Here is a 21173-nt window from a genome sequence, read left to right as displayed (position 1 = left end):
CTAATGAATGCATACTTTTAATTCTAATTTGAAAAAAATTGAAGGGATGGAATTTAGATTTAGATAAATGAAAAATAAGAGTGAAGGTTAATAAGTCTTTTTAACTTGTCCACAAACTACAAATAATATTTTAATAGTATATAATTAATATGTCAATTTACGAATATAACCTTGTGTGGTTTGTCCATAATCCGGCTATTTAGCATAACTCTTTTTAATACCGTACGCCGTAATATATTTTATACTCCAATTATATTATATAGTAAGCATTATTGTTACTTTCTTTTATTTCCATAAATAAAATACATTCCAACAAAATAGAATTCCATGCTATATACTACTTCCGTCCCAAAAAAATACACAATGTTATAAAAACATCGGTTTTAATGCGCAAATTGGTAAAGTAAAAGAGAATAAAGGAAAATGTGATGGAAATATTGTTAGTAGATGTTGAGGTCCATATTTAGAATGATGTTGTAGGGTTAGTGTTTGTTTAAAATTTCGGTGGATGACCAAAAATAGTAAAATTAATCTATTTTTTGTGGACGGAGCCACGGAGGCAGTGTATGGTATAATGATGCATGTAGTTATCGGAGAGCATGATTTTTGCTGCATCGGATTGGGATAACAACAAGCTGCTGCTGACGGGGCTAATGCACCGAAAACCTAAATAATTTCTAGGGTTTTCGCCACTAGGGTTTTAGAAAGGAGAGGGAAAGAGAGAGATATATTTAAATTGGTTCTATTGATAATAATAACTCAACAAGTATGAAATATATTTATAGAGTTATTATGGACCTTATGCGGTTCGACTCTCTTTTTCCATCCGCGAAAGAACCGACAAAGAAAAAAAGATCCGGAAAGGAGCTTATACATATGCTCGACTCAACTTAAATAAATTACATATTTTAAAATAAAATAAAATAAGCATCAAATATATATAGACTATTAAACGCTTTGGAGTGTTCACCTTGCGATCCGGCTGAGATGGGGGTTGTGACACCCAGTGCTGCTGGAGCAGTTGGGGCGTGAAGTGTCGGGCTTGGTATTGATTGATTTATATCATATAACTATTTTGACTACTATAGTTTTATTCTATATATGTGATCCAAACTTACTAAACTTCAAATGCATCGACGAACAAGGCAACGATATGAGGCTTCAAAACCATTTCAGATTGAGTGAATCCATCTTCTTTGTCTTTGTAAGTAACAAACGATGTGCGGCTAAAATTGAGGATGCATGTAACAAGATCCCTAGATTTATAACAAGACGGCCTTAGCATCTCCTCGTTGCTATCTTTCAGTGCATTCGCACATAATTCCATAAATTTAGCCATCTCCTCATTTTTTGTCACACCATTTTCTTTTATGTAGCTTTCAACACCAATAGCAAGTTGACCTCTCCCCATCTCAAACTAAACACCACAAATAGTATTAAAAAATATTCCTAATTGAAAAAAGTAGTTAAATAGTACTCTCTTCATCCTATCATATAAGCTAAGTGTTTTTGAGACATGATATTTAAGATAATGATGTTTAGATAGTTAAGTAAAGAAAAAATAAAGTATGAAACAAAATAAATTAGGATAGAGAATAAGATAGTGAAATGAAGGGAATTGTGTTATATTTTGCCAAAAAAAAGGAATGAGAGTCGCTTACCGATGGAGTATCTATACACATATAAGGAATGGAAAAAAAATAACCAAATGTTATATCAAAACTAAAGTCAAACAAGAACCACTAGATTAAAATGATCAACAACCTAGATTACGTCATATGCTAGATCTATAAAATTTATGTTATGGGTGAAATAGAGAGTCCAATTTTTGTAGTTATGAAATACTCGACGATGTTGCAGATGCACTTGCATAATGCCATAGTGCCAATGTATATAATGAACTCAATGCATTGTTAATTTATCATGCTAAAGATTTTTTGAGTCTTTAATGCCACAAGATTGAAATTATTTTTTAACATATCATATACCAAATTAAATTTAATCTTATGAGGATTCTAATGGAATTTCAATTACATATGTTCAGACTACAAATTTGCACGGAAAATGTATTTTGTATGTATTCATGCCAACTTGCATTATAATGTCATCCATTGCATTGTTATGATGTCACAGATAAACGTACATATTAACTTAAGTTTAATGTATGTAATGTCATAAAAACATAAGTATTTAAGTGTGTTATCAAATTACAATGAAAAAATGTCGTATTTCAACAATTTGTATGTGACGAAGTTTGTTGCAATAGTATATGCGTACCTTATAAGAACCTATGTCATCAAGTAAGCGACCCATTATGAATAAGGCAACAAATATTTTAGGCTTGTTACTTAGCCACTCGAAGTCTTCCTTTCGAGCGGATCCTATTTCTATAAAAGAAGTGGGGGACCAGATAACCGAAAGTGCTGGTAATGAGACCAAGCTTTAGGTATTCCTCAAATGATGGCAATTTGCCCTCTAAGAACCACTACGCCACTTCAAAGTAGGCCCTCACCAATTCCTTTAGCTATATATGGATCATATCAAATCAAATTTGGTAAGAATATGCAATAAAAATTTCTTTATACTAGTACTCTATATAACACTAAATCATACTCCTTCTATCGTATAGTAAGATGTGTAGGATCGTCCTTCCTTAGCCAATTCTTCTTCAAATTGAATGTAAAGTTCCAAGATAGCTTTATAGGGAGGTCTCATCTACGCTCAGGCAGTCGAGAAATTTCTCCATAATCCCACCTTCAAAGCAAGAAAATAAGTAGCATGGTTAAGTTATAAGCTGATATACACTACTTGAAAATTTTTGGAGATGCTTGGTACGATAAAATTGAATTAGGGTAAAATGTAATGCAAGTAGGAAATGAATAAATATAGAAAAGGAATAACAAATTACCTTGGGCATACATGAAAGAAATAAGAGTGAAATGGAATGAAGATAAGAAATGTATGAATGTAAAAGATGAATAACAAAACTTTGATAATTCATTTGTTTGATAGACACAAGAAATGGAAGGAAAATTCGTTGAGAGAATAAGAGAGCCAAAATTTGATTATCAAAATTGTTAAATCATTAAGTAAAAGAGACAGCCATTGGCTTATATCACGGGTTGGGAAAGGAATGATTATTTCTAATATAGTGAAATGGTGATTCCATAAGGAATGAAATTCATGCAAACATATTGTACAAATCAAAGGAATGGAATAGAAGTGGGAATGTACATTTCATTCTTACCTCCATTATTCCATCATATCAAACATGTTCTTAGATTTTACCTCTGTATTGCCTCGGTGAAAACCTCAAGTTCCTCAATCGTACCATATGCATCGTACATGTCGTCTATTACAGATGTGAAAGCAACGCTCTTGGCGAGAACGACACGGGCATGAGAAAGTTGAGGCTCGTGGTACGCTCCCAAAGCCCAAAAGAAACTCTCCACTATCCTATCTCTTGCATAAGGAAGTTTGGACATAAGCCCTAATTCTTTCCACCACCTATATACATATATGGCAAATTGCAATCAAGATTATTTGTTATTAGTATGAACACTAAACATTATTTGCCTTTTTTTTGATTGAAAATTAAATATGTTACCTTGAGAGTTGTTGGAGCTCCTCTCTGTGCAGCATCTGCAATAGGTTATAGTCTAATTTGGCAAACTTGACTAGGGTTTCATTTCTGTGCTCTTCTTCTTCTTCGTACGTGTCAATGTAACTCCGTGCTTCAATTCTAGGAATCCCCAAGTGCAAGGGCTGCACGAGGGCACGTTCAACTTGCTTCTTGAGGGGTGACCCGAGGTTTGGCACCATTGATTTGAGGGCGGCCGTAGTAAAAGCAAGTGCCTCGTCTAGTATGGTTTCTCCACGTGTTCCAAGATACGAAGCTTCATACAAACTCAGCAAATATTTCTGCTTCAAAAAAAGTCAGAGATTTATTATGCATAGCCAAACTGAAACAAGAAAGGTAGTATATATACCAGATGATATAGGGTGGCCGTGCTTCCTGAACAATCGAAAATGGAGAGCAACTGTGTAAAAATCATCATAGGCTTCATCGTCGTGATAATTAGTATTGAGATTGAAAAGTTGTTGCAGTTTGTCTTCGATCTCGTTTTCAAAGTGATACGAAACACCTAGATAGGCGCTCGAGTGTTTCTATCAGATTCATGGTGTCTATCATTTTGGCTTCGGGAGAAGTTAGCAGACTTCTCACATCATTTTTCAACACTTCAACTGCCTTGGAGTATTTTTCTTTGACCTACAATTAAACAGTACCAAATTAGTTATAAATGAATCTGTGAAAATAAAAGTGTACACATAGATAATATACCTTGGAGTCAGAAATGTGATTGATGAACTGATCACCCCACAAGCTAGGGGCGAACTTAGCCTCAGAATGATGAGCCGCCATTTATGTATCTCTGCAAATCCGAAACAAGAAGATAGCGAATTGTGTAGTTTCTACACATGAACCCATTACCCATGGCCATGTATATATATATAGTTGTGATCATTGTCGAACCAATTTTAAAGACCGAACTAGAGACCAAATTTGGGCCATTAGATCTAGTTTTTTTGATGAGATGTGCTGCTGTGAAAATTTTTTCGGCTTCATTACAAGCCCATTTTACTTCATTATATAGGTTTATTACTTCATTCTGTACGTAATACCTTGAAACTACAACATGTTTTTACTTGCTTCCAGTAGGTTTTGAAATGATTCAACATATGCTTCATTCAAATTCATTGACGTGGATTTTTGCTTGATTAACATTTAAAAATGCAATTTATTCAAGTGAGTTTATTACTTCATTCAGAAACGTTATTACTTCATTGGATAAGATTTTTACTTCATTCCAGTAGGACTTCAAATGCTTCTACACATACTTCATTCCAATAATTTATTACATTATTCCATGTGTTTATTAAACCATATTAGCGCCATGGCGTTGGTGATAGATATTGTAGAGAGAAAGAACGGCACGCGACGGCGAAACCATATTTACGTACTGGAATGAAGTAAAAACCTACTGGAATGAAGTAAAAACCTACTAGAATGAAGTAATAACCTATTAGAATGAAGTAATATATTCTGGAACGAAGTTAAATCTTCGTAACATGTTAGTATGACTTATTTACCTTCGGATGAATTAAAATAGGCTCGTGATGAAGGCGAAAATAATTTATAAATTTCTGTATCTTATCCATAAAAAACTAGATCTAAAAGCCCTAATTTGGTAGGGTTCGGTGGTTCGGTCTTTAAGAGTGGATTTGTGGATAATGGGACTCTATAAATATATATATATATATATATATATATATATATATATATATTTATAAATAAACACATGGAATAATATTGGAATGAAGTATGTGTAGAAGCATTTGAAGTACAGAATGAAGTAATAAACCTATATAATGAAGTAAAATGGACTTGTAATGAAGCCGAAATTTTTTTCACAGCAGCACATCTCATCAAAAAAACTAGATCTAATGGCTCAGATTTGGTCTCTAGTTCGGTATTTAAAATTGGTTCGACATTGATCACAACTCTATATATATATGTACTAAGATGACAACCCTCTTTATTGTAACACCATACCATCATTTTAGGCCATTGGATCTGAAAATCGTGTGCTTGTCATGCTGCCACGTGTAAAAACACGGAGGGGTAAAATAGGAAATTTCTAATTTTACGTTACCAGATTGCAGTGATGTTCATTGAATATTGCAGTCTTACCACAACAATATTGCAGTTTACCACGACTGCAATATCTAATACAGTAGACTGCAATATCTAATACAGTAGACTGCAAACCCGTGTTTTTTCACGAAACTTAATCCTAGGCGTCCATAGATAAGATCTAACGGACTATATTGGTGATATGATGTTATTTTAACTATGGTGGCACCCTAATGCACCCATATATATATATATATATATAGTCAGAGGATAAGAATTTCTCGTGTGTTAACTAAAACTAAATTATAGGGGGATCAAAAAATTAAATTCATCTTTATTAACTTAGGGTCTATTTATTTATTAGAAAAGTACTAGGAGTACGAGAATATGATTCATGTGAGTAAGATTCATCGTGCATCAGTTGTCACATTATTTTGTTTATTATTCTAACTAGTTACTCCCTCACTGTAACAGCATGTCATCCTATAGTACAATAAATGCGGCGACTGCTACCAAAATGGACTTAAAGAATTCAACATAGGCTAGGGTTTCATTTAAAGAGTTTTGACCAAAGTATTTAAAGGAACTATCAGAGCATTAAAACAACAACTTAACCTAGAAGCTTAAATAAGTAAAAGAAAGGTATCATAAATTACGATTAAAAAAAAATCTCAAGAGTATGACATAGTTTCCAAGATAAAAACCACAAGATAGTCTAAGGCCTCTAAACTGAAAGGAGAGTGCAAAATATTCAAAAATACTAAAGTGTATCAAAAACTCAGCGGAAAACGACCAAGAGATAGTGCAGCTATGTATGAAGACACAACTACGCTTCAAGTTCAAAACATCCATCTTAATTAGTTAACATGCTCAACACCCGCCACCGCTCGTCATCGTTCAACCTGCACATAAGGAAAACACATGCAGGGCTGAGTATTTTGAAATACTCAGTGAACTCGTTGCCAAAACGTTTTATAAGCTATGCCACCCTTACCAAGTGAACTCAAGTTTTAAGCAGTTATAAGAGAATATCACGAGTATCAAAAAATATATTTTCCATAGACTGGCCAGTCAAACAACTCCCCACTTTTCTCATCATTTTCCACAATCACAACATTTCCATGGTGCGACGAAAGTGTGGCCACACTTTTCGCCCACGAGACCGGCCGACTAGCAAGGACGGCTCCCGATCCCCTTGTGTACACAGCCTGGTAGGGTTTGCGGGCCGTACTCAGACCCGAATTCGTTTAATCATATCCATAGCCCTATAGCCCAATGGAGCGAACTCTCAAACTGTGCATCAGGCGCGCAATATCATAACAAAACAGACATAGGCATGGCATAACAGTTAAACCACCCTTATTTCTCCACATTCATAAATTTGCACATAAAAGAGTTTAATAGTAAAGCCCACCTCGACTGCTTAGATTTCAAGTATGTTCTTTCCCTTGTTATCCGGCTTCGCAACTGAGGTTTCACCTTTTAAATCACATAGGCATATATCACAAATCAGATTCAACACAAACTCCCAACTCATGCATTTCTCAATGTTTTTTCCCTTTTCCCACCGGTTTATCTTAGCATCATTAATCAATCAAAGTCCAAGAATGCACGAGAGTCCAAGAATACCGATTAATCGGTTAGAAAGAACAGGAATCGGTTAGAAAGGAGAAGATTAATATAAGAATACCTTATGAGAAAAACGAACGGTAGAAATTAAGTATTAGACTCGGTTCTTCAAGATTCTTGGATCAACTTCAATTCTTCTTCAAAAGATGACAAAATATTGAAGAATAGAAGAAAAATTGGAGAGAGTAAGAGAGAAGAGAGGGGCGAAAATTATGGGGGCTAGGGTTATGGGTTTCTCTTATTTATAGTGTTCAATAAGATCTTTAGGTAAATAAAAGAAATATTTGGTAAGATTTTATTCTCCACAATTAAATAAAACAAATATTGTGGAGTAGGGAAGAAGAAATAACAAAAATTGACTAGGGTATCAAGTATGGAATTTTCGAAATATATGGCCCTTAATTAGCCAATATTTTATTTTAGTATATTTTACGGAGTAGAATAAAATATCACGGAGCAAAATAAAAAATAAAAATCCTCCCCCATTGGCATAGAAAATAGGCGTGTAATATGTGTCTTAAATAAGGCATGGATTTTTGAATATTAACTAAAATAAGATATGGCAAGATCTCTTGAGCTATGAAAAGATTTGGTAGAATAATTTAATTCTAGGTATGGAAGGAGATCAAATAAGGGATCAATTAAAATAAAATAAATTCCTCCTTCCCAAAGCTAGGTGATTTTCGAAAATCACCTTAATATCATTAAGAAATAGGGAAATAATTGGGTTTTGGATTTAATTTGGATAAATATCCCAAGAATTAAATTAAATCCGGAAAAATAGAATTCCCTCTCCAAGAGTCCAAGTATTCGAAAATCTCAAAAATTAGGTGGCTAGTATATATATATGGAAATTTTTCCTAATATTCTCACTCACCCTTAAACAAATAATTCCCCTCATAATTTAATAAATCACATGCCACATCACCTAATTAACAAGTTTGACTTTTCAAACTTCCCGGTCAAAGAAACTCATGCAATAAATTCATTTATCAAATAATTCACATCTCCCACGTCATCAATAATAAATTTTAGGGCTCTAAAATTAGGGTTCGAAAATTCGGGGTGTTACACTCTGTCCCACATAGTTTGACCCAGTATTTCATATCGGTCCGTCCCAAATAATTTGACTCATTTCACTTTTACCATTTTTGGTAGTCGACCCCATATTTCACTAATTCATTCCGACTCACATTTTAATATAAAATTAATACTTTAAAAGTAGGACCCACATCCTACCAACTTTATCAACTCACTTTCCATTACATTTCTTAAAACCCGTGCCCGATCAAATTGTCCCAAATTATGTTGGACGGATGGAGTATAATTCATAAATTTAAAAATTATCACTAGTAACGTAATAATCTTTATGTTAAATTATAATTAAAATTTAAACAGAACACATACCTAAGAACGATTAATAGAGCCTAATATCATGCACCTTAACGAAATATTGTTTTTTTTACCACGCACGAATTTTAAAGTTGGTAAATGATATCACAAAATTAATTTTATTGTGAAATAAACTTCTACTATATAGGTGGCAGAATTTAACTTACATGGCTCGTCGGGATGTCTATTGGGCTAAACCGGCGTAGTTTTGTTCCACTTAATTAATTAATTTATTAAAAATATCTAATCGCTAGTCATGAACGCAATGCACGATTATTTTTGTTCTTTGCTCTTTGCCATGAATGCTGTGGAGTAGATCATGATAGTGGGAAAGGACCTTGCGGGCTGCGTCGAAGGTGAGCGTCGTGTCGCGGAGCCCCTGCTATAGAGAGAGTGAGTTAGCCAAACGGTAGAATTAGAGGTAATGCTTGAAACCAAAAGTCTTGGATTCGAATCCTCTGTGATATATTCTTTAAATTTATATTCATTTATCTATCTAAAAAACATATAAAATCTGTTTTGATTTTTTTTTTCTTATTATCTTTTAATTTTTTTTAATCTTCTCATATCTATGTCATTCAACATAATTTTATTCATAAAATGTCATTTATTTCATATAATGAATGTTATCAATATTCCACGTAATGTCAAAAAATCAAATAGATGGCGCATAATCTATGTCATTTAGTTTTAGCCGGAACTTGTCGCCGAAGTTTTTTTGAGAACCAGAAATATGTTTGGGATATTATTTACCAACTTTAAAGTTCATTGCAAAAAATATTTTGTTAAATTGTGTGATGTTATGCTCGAATAATGCTAACTAAATACATACTTATGTTGTGACAATGAATACTTGTTACTTGTTAGGGACGGCGTTGTAGTTGTCAATAAATAGCACATTATATTTAAACTCTCAAAGTGGAGAAAGCAAACCATTAATACTAGTAACTCATAGTTCGCGGCTGCATGATTATTAGGTTAAAGAAAAATTTAGAGCTACAAATAGTAAATAAACGAGGATTGCATGCATATATATATACTTCCTTCGTCCTATTCCTTTGTCCCACAAGAATATGCACTCTTTTTTTCTTTAGTCCGTTCCACAAGAATATGCACTTTTTAATTTTGTAAACTCCTTTCTCTCTAAGACTAAGTTTATCAGCAATCACCCAACCCAACCCAATCATCCACTTTTTCAATATTTAATTCATTTCTATCTCCTCCATGTCATCTTTCACATCATCAATATTCATCCAACCCAACCAAACATATTTTCATGGTTTATCAATGACCACCCAAGCACACTATTAGTATTTATTTTTATATTATTACATGAAATACTTATTATTATAAATTTATAGAAAAATGTAATAAATGACAAACTAAAATTTATAGAATATTTTGCCATAGATTAGAGCATCTCCAATGGTAGGCTAGCCACCGGCTAGCCGATTGACGTAACCATTGGAGTAGGCCAGCCGATTTTCGGTGAAAAAACCGGCCAAGGCTAGCCGATTGCGTGTGGCTGGCCGATGCGCTGGCTGCCATTGTGGCGACCCGATCGGCCAAAGACGATTTATAATTTTTTTTTTTTTTTAAACCTATATAAACGCGATTTTAGTTTCATTTTCATTTGCACCGCTTGTTTTAACGAGTTTTCTCTCTCTCTAACTTTCGTACAAGAGCATCATCGAGCGATGAGTAACGCGGGTGGTAGCAAGTGGTGGTAGTGGTGGGGATGCTTGAGGAGTACGAACGGAGGATGAACGAGGCTATGGAGGCCTACATGAACCACGAGATGGAGCGGTACATGCGTAGGGTGGAACAGCAGGCGATACCTCGCCCTCCACGGGTTATCCACCGCCGAGCAGTGATTGATCGGGATCACGCCGCTGCACATCAGCGGCTGTACGACGACTACTTTTCAGAGAACCCGCGGTTTCCCGCCAACATGTTCCGGCGGCGTTTTAGAATGCGCAGGGAAATTGTTTATACACATCGTTGGCGCATTAGAGCGTCGATATCTGTGTTTCCGCTTCAGGCACGATGCGGTTGGCAGACCCGGCCACACCCCTATTCAAAAGTGCACGGCGGCAATCGGGCAGTTGGCCTACGGAGGCGTGGCGGACATGTGGGATGAGTACCTCCACATCGGTGAGTCGACAGCCCTGGAATGTCTGAAGAATTTCTGTGGGGGCGTGATAAACGTTTTCGGTGAGCAGTACCTTCGAAGCCCTACTCCCGAAGATTGTCGGAATTTGATGCAGATGCACGGGGAGAAGCATGGGTTCTCCGGGATGTTAGGCAAAGCATAGATCGTATGCATTGGGAGGAAGAACTGCCCGACTTCCTGGAAGGGGGGCCTACACGACCGGCTACAAGTCAAAGATGTTGGGACTACAGCAGCGGAAGACACGGAAACCAAATAGGTCCTTGACCGGATCTATTTAGGTGATTATGCATTCGACTCCAATTTCATGCAATAAACATAGATCTATAGATATAACATCAAATAAACACATAATCATGCATATTCGATGTAGATTCGATTGTTACCTCATAATCCATCATTGGATTGACGTTGCTAGCTGCACCACCCGGAGATCCTTGGTTTATCGACCACGAATCTTCCAACCTATTCCCTTGTCCTTGATTCTCCATCCGTGTGGGCGGATCTCGAAGAACCAAATAAAAGTGATATGAGATCTAGGGAAAACCAACACAAACACGAAATTGTCTTGATCTAATCCTATGAATTAGGATAGAACAAGAACAAAAACCAAAACCCTAATCTCCCTCGTGCAAAGGCATGAAAACCGAGGCAAGAGGGGAGAGAGAGAGCGCCGGTTATGGCGGCTAGGGTTAGGGTTTGTGATGTGTGGAGTGCTTATTAGGGTTTCCCATCTCTACACTATTTATAAGCATGGACTTGTTGGGCTAGGATGGGGATCCATGGAATGACTTAAGTGTTGGGCTCACCCATTAGATAAATTACTAATTAAATCAAATGACCCATGATTTAATATATTATCGTGGAATATTATTTTGTTCCACTAAAGAATAATATTGCACTCCCACTTAAATCACCAAATTACAAATAACTTGGGTCCATTTTATTTTATAATATTTCCCGCGTTTAAGATTATCTTGATCCATCAATTTAATTCTTTTGTCTGCTATGTGACTAGAATTAAATTAATTCTCCAAAGAGTTTTTCTAGTTTGAAACTTTATTTATTATTCGTGGAATAAATTCCAACTGCGCAGATTTCTGAATAATAAATTCCTCTTTCAAACACCTCATTGGGGATCACCCTTTTAGGGATTTAATCATACCTCACTGGGCACGCGAATTCTATGAAATAATATTCCAATACCTTCATGTTATTCAATTACTACCACCCAAGATATCATGAACTTGAGTTACGTACAAACTCTCACATATTGATAAGTCAAAGTGGCGTTTGATTGAATAAACAATATTGATATTAATACCATAGACTAGAAAATACTAAACTTTCTGAAATATATTCTTTCAGTAGATAGCAATGAAGAATACATTTCGGATTAGATCCTTTCAGTGCTTTACCACACCGGTGTTACTAATCTCTTCTTAGGTAAGAGAGAATTATCACAAACACCGCAACCGTACCAATAGGTAGCCAAAGCCTATCTAGGTTGTGAATACGTTTTTCTTCTTACTAGATCTGGCCAAGTCCCCTACTGGAAAACTCATGAGGAGATTCATCGAATGTCCCTACTTGACCTTCTTAGTAAAAAGCCTTAGACTTGTTTATCATATTTCAATAATAAACCATTATATTATATTATTTATTCTCATAATTAGGTAAACAAGTGGACGTGGCGTTTTTCGTATACATGCACAGCATGATATGGGCTACTACTTGGCGGATGGGATATACCCTCGGTGGCCGGTCTTTGTGAAGACGATCAGGCAAACACGTGATGAAAGGAAGGCCTACTTTGCGGAACGGCAGGAGTCGGCGCGCAAGGACGTGGAGCGCGCATTTGGTGTGCTCCCGTCTCGATGGGCGGCAATTAAGGGTCCAACGCGTTTGTGGGATGTCGGATGCGTTTCCCAGATAATGTACGCCTGCATTATCCCGCACAACATGATCGTCGAAGACGAAGGCGTACAACTGACTAGTTGGGCCAATGACGATGAAGTCGGTCCAAGCCACGGAACGGCCACCCCTAGTGTACGACGTGGGGTACCTCTCGATGAAGCCGGCCGCCTCAAGGAATTTTCCAACATGCGCCAAGTGGATGCTCATATTCAACTACAAAAGGATATAATTGAAGAGTTGTGGGCACGGAGGATTGCACGGCGATAGTTTTTTTTCTTTATTATGTACCTTTTTAAATGTAACTTTTTTTTTTATCTATGTACCTTTTTAAATGCAATTAATGAATTTTTCCATATATATCTCGTAAATTTAATTCCGTAATTTAATCGTAATTTTAATTCCGTAAATGTAGTATATTTTGAATTTTTTTTTGCGGCTGGCCTATGGCTGGCCTAAATCTGATGTGGCAGGTGGATTTTTAGTGCTGCTGACGTGGCAGGGAGGGAGAGTGGCTGGCCTATGGCTGGCCTAATAGCATTGGAGATGCTCTTAGTTTGGTATATTAAAGTTCTATTAATTATAAAAAAATAATACTCCATTTGTCACTTATTTTCATTTCCGCCCGTCCCGAAAAATTTGTCCCATTTCACTTTTACCATTTTTGATAGTAGACTACATATTCCACTAACTCATTCTCACTCACATTTTATTATGAAACTAATATATAAAAGTAGGACCCATATACCACTAACTTTTTCAGCCCACTTTCTACTACGTTTCTTAAAACCTGTGCCGGATCAAATGGTGACAAATTATGGGGGACGGAGGGAGTATCAACCAATGAGATTGTGTCATTTGGCACAATCTCATTAGATGATGAAATGAAATTGCATGGAGACCAGCCGGTTGGTGTTAGCCTTGGAAGAGGCCTCGGTCATGGAGAGACCGCATGGATTGATTATTTCTTTTTTTAATGTAATAATGATGTGGCGGTCGACCGTGAGCACTAGGGTTGTCAAATCGTGCGGGTTGGGTCGTTATCGTGTCAACCCATTATTAATCCAACCCAATAAGGTCAAAATTCAACCCAACCCGAAATCATCGGACTCTTATCGTGTCACAATCCAACGGGTTCGTGTCGGATTCGTGCATGTTATCGTGTACTCGAAAAAAAAGCCAACCCTCTGTTAATGATAGTCAGTTAGCTTGACACGATACGATAATGACTAAAACATGATGTTATTATACAATTTAAACATGATATTACACGCTAAAATAAAAAATTACCATATTATTTTCTTAATCAAAATAGTAATAAAATTAAAGTATAGTACAGTAATATTAAGCCTAAATAAAAAAATTAAATAATTAAAAAAACTAATTTTAATAAAATCTAAGCATAATATTTTCTTAAAATTCATAAAAAATTAATTAATATTTTTTTAATTAATAAAATCAAAGTATAGTATTTTTTTAATTAATTAAAATTAAAGTATAATATTTTTTAATCAATAAAAATAATTAAAATTAAATTTTAATCATTTTTTAATTAATAAAAGTAATTATTTTTTTCTTAACGTATAACACTAACCCGATCCAAGCCCGACCCGACCTAACCCGTTATTTTCGGGTTCTTATTGGGTCGACCCTATAAGGATCCAAATTCTAAATGTGCGTGTTCATGTCGTATTAACTTCGTGCGGGTTCGTGTCATATCAAAAATTGTCAGCCCTTACTTAGATATTGTAAATATTTGAATATTTATTTTGGTACATAATGAATCATACGCGAATAGATCACAATTAATAAGTACTTTGGACAACTAAAACAAACACAATATAAAGAAAATGATATTAACTAAAAAAATTAATACTATATGCAAATTAGTAAAAGTTTAGATTTCATAAAGTATTAAAAGGATTTATTTTTATAATAAGAAGAAATATGAATAAAATAAATATATAAAATAAAAGATGTAATGTTTTTATAGAGGGAACCATTGAGCTCTTAGTGAAAACACTACTAATTACTAAACCGTTAAACTACCAAATTTATATAACATATATATATTGAAAGAAAATATATTTCTGCACTCAAAAAAGATGAACATATTATTTTTGACTCGATTCAGAGAACATTTAAGCTCTCATAATGGTCGAGAGAGTGCTGCCGCTCCCTACCCCCTAATCCGTCACTGACAATGAATTACTTCCTCTGTCCGTCTTAATCCGCCACTTGACGATGAATACTTTTTCCGGTACAAAATTTTATGCAACTTTATTTTGTGTGTTAAGCGGATAGAGTAAAGTAAGAGAGAGAAAGAATAAAGTAGAAATAAAGTAGTTTTTATTTTTCGTAATTAATTATCTTGATTGGGACAAACCAAAAATAAAGTGAGCCCTTTTCACTGCTACGGAGGAAGTACTTGTTAGTCATTACGACGGCTGTATGGGGCACTAAATTCTAAGAGCGTCTCCGATGGCGCCCCTCCCACTAGGACTTTCCACAAAACTGCCTGCCACGTCATCACTAGCCCCTCTCATTCCACTGCCGCATCACTAGCCCTTTCCACGGCACTAGGACTTCCCATTAGTACTTCCCACAATAAAATTAAATTCACAATTTAAAATTAAAATTTACGGAACTAAAATTCGACACGAATACGAACGTGAAAATGCGAATATTTCATTAAAAAAAAACATACATGACGGATATAATTAAAAATTATGTGCAGCAATGTGGTCCCCGGGGTAAATGACGTTGGCGATGGATCGGCCGAGGTACCGCCGCCGCCGCCTGCTGCCGCCGCTGCTGCCTCTGCCGGAGCAATCGATCAATCGCCTCTTGCATAGCGAGATCCAATTCATCATCACTATCACTAGCGTCTCCGCCACTACTGCCCGCACGACTACTCGCCATTAGATATAATTGAAAAAAGAGGTTAGAGAAAGAAACTTGTCAACACAAGTAGTGTGAATGAAATGAAATTGGGGGAGCCCTATTTATAGAGTTTTTCTTTTTTTTTTAAAAAAAAATTAAAAATTGCGGACGTCCGACCTTCGCCACAGTGGCGGACGTCCGGTCGGACGTCGGTGCGAGGGGCGAGGCCATCCGACGGGCAATTGGGGCGGGCGTGGGCGCTCTTCCCACCCACTACGGCGGACGCCCGGTCGGACGTCGACGAGGGGCGACCGGGACGTCCGCCGATGGAGATGCTCTAATGTACTCCATTTGATACTTTCATGTGATATGTAAGTCAGTAAAAAAGACGGAAGTATTTTGTTACTGAAATTATTCATCAAATTTTACTTTTTTAACTATTTATTATGTTTTATTTTTTCATAATAACTGTTAAAAAAGAAATGCCTCAAATAGCACGATGGATGGAGTACATTATAACCAATTTATCTCGGCGCTGGTTAAAAGTAATGTACATAAATTTTCATAATGACATGTCACCATCAGCTACTTCCATTATTAATTAAGTTTCGAATCCAAATTTTGGATTTATCAATTATTAGTCAATTATTCATTCACTTTTGCACATTAATTATTTCTCAATCATCAGACATCTCTGTATTTGTCTTGCTCTACATTCTTTAATAAATATATTACTGATAAAATGTTTGGATTACAAACAGTAAGCTTTTTTAGTAGTAACTTTTTTGCTTTAGTATTCTCGAATTGAAAATATTTTTTAAGGGTTCAGCTTTATAACTTATAAGTATACCTAAAAATATTCTACGGTTTTTATACAACCTTTATATAGTAGAAATCACACTAAAATGCCCTTTTCTTGATTTGCCACATGGTTTATTTTTATGAAATTTTCGTTCAATTTCATCCCTAAATGAGTTATCTACCTTATCAAACATGCGCTAAATATACAAAATATATCAATAATGATATGAAAATAATACAACAATGAACTATTGTACTGATGATTCTTTTAAGTTACGTCGTGCACACGACTTAATATAAATATACTATTTTCTCTCTCTACCCTAAATTCTCGTGTCATTCCCCAACTATGTCATCTACTATGGGACGGAGAGAGTATTATACGACTCCCAGACATACAATTTACTGCACGAGGGGATGGATCGATGAGTTTTTTTACTCTTTCCTCTTGAAATTAGAGGCACAAATGATTATTGCAAGAGTCCTAATTATAAGTACGGTTTTTTTTTTTTTTTTTGTGTCCTGAATATTCGAAAATTGCAAACACAAGAAATTGCATCTTCAATATATGTTATGACAAATAGGGAAATTGTGAATCGAGAAACAAAAGAACGTAAATAGACACAAAATTTACGTGGTTCACCAACGTTGTGTTGGCTACGTCCACGAGCAAAAACGGAGAACAAATTGTATTATGACATTTTATTGATGACGCGGGAGACGAGAATTAATTGAGGAATGAATTTATTGCATGAGTTTCTTTGACCGAGTCGAGCCTAGGGTTGCGTTGGAAGTTTGAAAAGTCAAACTTGTTGATTATATGATGTGGCATGTGATTAATTAAATTATGAGGTGAATTATTTGTTTAAGGGTGAGTGAGAATATTAGGGAAAATTTCCATAAATTCTAGCCACATAATTTTTGAGATTTTCGACCCCTTCACTTTTGGAGAAGGAACTCTATTTTTCCGGATTTAATTTAATTCTTAGGATATTTATCCAACTTAAATCCAAAACCCAATTATTCTCTACTTCTTATTGAGAAAAATCGAACCCTATTGTTTTTAAGGTGATTTTCGAAAATCACCTATTCTTGGGAAGGAAGAATTTATTTTATTGTTTAATTGATCCCTTATTTGATTTCCTTCCATACCTAGAATTTAAATATTCTACCAAATCTTACCATACCTCAAAAGATCTTGCCATATCTTATTTTAGTTAATATTCAAAATCCATTCCTTATGAAGAACCCCTTTCTACACGCCTATTTTCCTATTTATTGGGAGGATTTTTATTTTTATTTTGCTCCGTGATATTTTATTCCACTCCGTAAAATATACCAAACGAAATCTTGGCTAAATAAGAGCCATATTTTTCGAAAACTTCATGCCTTGAACCCTAGCTCACTTTTTTTATTTCTTCATCCCTACTCCACAATATTTTATTTAATTGAGGAGAATCAAATCTTCCCAAATATTCTATTTTATTTACCTAGAGATTCTATTTAACTCTATAAATAAGAGAAACCCCTAAACCCTAGCCATCAAATTTCCGTCCCCCACCCAAAGTACACGCCTCCCTCTCTTCTCTCACTCTCTCAAATTTTTCTTCTTCTATTCTCCAATATTTCGTCATCTTTTGGAGAAGAATTGAAGTTTAATTCAAGAATCTTGAAGAACCAAGGCTAATACTTTGATTTCTACCGTTCGTTTTTCTCATAAAGGTAGGTATTCTCGTATTCATCTTCTTCTTTCTAACCGATTAATCGGTATTCTTGAACCCTCATGCATCTGGATTGAGTGAGAGTGGGGTATGAGGGACATAGAAAACGTATGCATGTGTGTATGTGTGAAATCGTGTGCGTGTGTGCATCGTGTGTGTGTTTGTGTGTGTGTGTTGGCAAAACACTCATGTGTGACATATGTTGATGATAGATCTAGAGTTAAGATGCGAATGAAATTTATATGATGAACATGATTTTGATTGGTGATATTAAGATAAACCGATGGGAAAAGGGAAAGCGTTGAGACATGCATGAGTTAGGAGTTTGTGTTGAATCTGATTCATGATATGTGCCTATGTGATTAGAAGGTGGTTGCGAAGCAGGATAACAATGGGAAAGAACATACTTGAAATCTAAGCAATCGAGGTGGGCTTTATTCTTAAACTCATGTTGCAAATTTATGAAAGTGGAGAAATAAGGGCGGTTTAACTGTTATGCCATGCCTATATCTGTTTTGTTGTGATATTGTGCGTCTGATGCCCAGTTTGAGAGTTCGCTCCATTGGGCTATAAGGGCTATGGATATGTTTAAACGAATTCGGGTCTGAGTAGGGCCGCAAACCCTACCAGGTTGTGTACATGGTGGGATCGGGAGCCGTCCTTGCTAGTCGGCCGGTCTCGTGGGCGAAAAGTGTGGCCACACTTTCGCCGCACCATGGAAATGTTGTGATTGTGGAAATTGATGAGAAAAGTGGGGAGTTGTTTGACTGGCCAGTCTATGGAAATATTTTTGTGATACTCGTTGAATATTTATTTTGATAATTGTAAAACCTCGAGTTCACTATAGTAAGGGTGACATAACTTATAAAATGTTTTGGCAACGAGTTCACTGAGTATTTCAAAATACTCAGCCCTGCATGTGTTTTCCTTATGTGCAGGTTGAACGACGGCGACGAGCGGTGGCGGGTGTTGAGCATATTAATTAATTAAGATGGATGTCTTGAACTTCGAGTGTAGTTGTGTCTTCATACACGGCTTCACTTTCTCTTGGTCGTTTCCGCTGAATTTTTGAAACTCTTTAGTAGCTTTTGGTCATTTTGAACTTGTTTCCCTTTGGTTTAAGAAGATTGATACATGTTGTGGTTTTTGGTTGAATTTATGTCGAACCTTGATTTTTGATCATAGTCTATGGTATCTTTCTTTTATTTATTAAAGCTTCTAGGTTAATTGTGGACTCATTGCATTGGTAGTTCGTTTAAATTCCTTAGTCAAATCTCTTTAAATGAAACCTAGCCTATGTTTTTTTATTGCTTTTAGGTCCGTTTTGGTAGCAGTCGCCGCATTTATTATACCCTAGAAACGCGGGCTGTTACAGATATTGTCCGCTTTGGGTCAAGCCCGCACGGATTTGTTTTTGGATCACTCCCAAAAGGCCTCAAACTAATTGGGGTTGGTATATACACCTTCCAACCTTCCACAAATGTCCGATGTGGGATAGGTTTGTACTAACAGTATATTAGTATAATGTGTTTGGAACATAATTTTATCCCACTTCCTTCTTCTAGGAATTCATTTGTCTCTTTCTATAGAATTCAAGCATAAAACTGTTGTTACTTTTTCTATACAAGTATAATGATTGAAACTGCAAGAAACAAATGAACGAAATAATACAAAATTTCATCAAAACATAGCTTAGCCACAAACTTATCCAACAAAAGGACATAAACATAAGCAATAAAGTAAACCATGTCCAAAGGGAATAATGGTGTTAATTATTAGTTAATAATGACAGGTAAAACAGAAACCTAACATTTTATTGTTAAATGTATATGGGGATTCTATAGTTTTCTCAGATAATTTGTCTTTAATTATCAGTCATCCACATGGGCCATGCCCAATCTTCTTTAGAAAAGTATAGTATACTTCCCAATCCCTTTCTTAATTTTGTAGGTATGGGCTAGATAATTTACAATACAGCGTATTAGTTTAACTTCATCGATGCATGTTGCGAATATCAATAATTTATCATTATTCACATGGAATTATTTGACTAAAAACACAAGATAATTAATAAATAAATAAGGGCATACATTTTCGTTGACTTCACAAAGAATTTTGGATATAGTTATAGTTTAATCATAAAAAATCATCAAAAGTTTGTCGTGACAAATAATAGTAAGACTCTTCAATTGATACAAACTTGAAATAATAAGACCTTCTGATTAAAAGTTATGATTAATCTTATCTTTTGTTCAGTTACGTTTTCTTTAAAAAAATTGACTGATGAAAATGTATCTTATCTCCTTTCATAAATGTCAAGAATAATTACATTTCGTGATTAACTATCTCTCCTTTATTCATATAACTAATTTAATATCAGACAAATCCTATTATTACTTATCTCATATTATATCTCGTTACTATCTTATGTAAGAAATCAAACTTCCCATAAATATAAATAATTAAACACATATACAACAATTTAGACAGAGAGTAACATTTATTTCGTGTAACCTAAAATAATTTATTTTATTCAAAAAAATGCATTACTATTTACTGTTTTATTATGATAAGAAAAAACATATAACATGTAGCCCCCACTTTCTGAAAGTATTTCTTTGTCAAATGACCATTATTATATTGAAAATTACTTTTTGTCACCTTTTGACATTCTTGAATTATGGTGGCCCTATATTCTGGCTTGTTTGAGTCCACCACTCATGTTACCAGATTCCCAAATAAAGTTACTCTACCAATAAAAATCATGATCTCAAAGCTCGAAGAATAAGTATTAATTAAATAATTATCATTCAACATAAAAACATTTAGTTAATTTTACATTATGTCTGTCACACATTCATTAAATCTAGTAATTAAAAATTGACATCCAACCAAAAGCGACATTTCAGAATTTGGTACGATGAAATTCAAATTGATAGCAGAAGAAAAAAGTGCAACATGAAAGATG

The 21173-nt window shown here is 35.1% G+C and overlaps 1 pseudogene; it reads right to left on the bottom strand.

The window, feature by feature from the left end:
• Positions 1–1117: 1117 nt before the first annotated feature.
• Positions 1118–15722, bottom strand: LOC125195090 (annotated as a pseudogene).
• Between the last annotated feature and the right edge of the window lie 5451 nt (positions 15723–21173).

This window comes from Salvia hispanica, chromosome 6 (assembly GCF_023119035.1).
Source record: "Salvia hispanica cultivar TCC Black 2014 chromosome 6, UniMelb_Shisp_WGS_1.0, whole genome shotgun sequence".
Taxonomy (NCBI): Eukaryota; Viridiplantae; Streptophyta; class Magnoliopsida; order Lamiales; family Lamiaceae; genus Salvia; species Salvia hispanica.
This window is presented reverse-complemented; position numbering and strand designations above follow the sequence as displayed.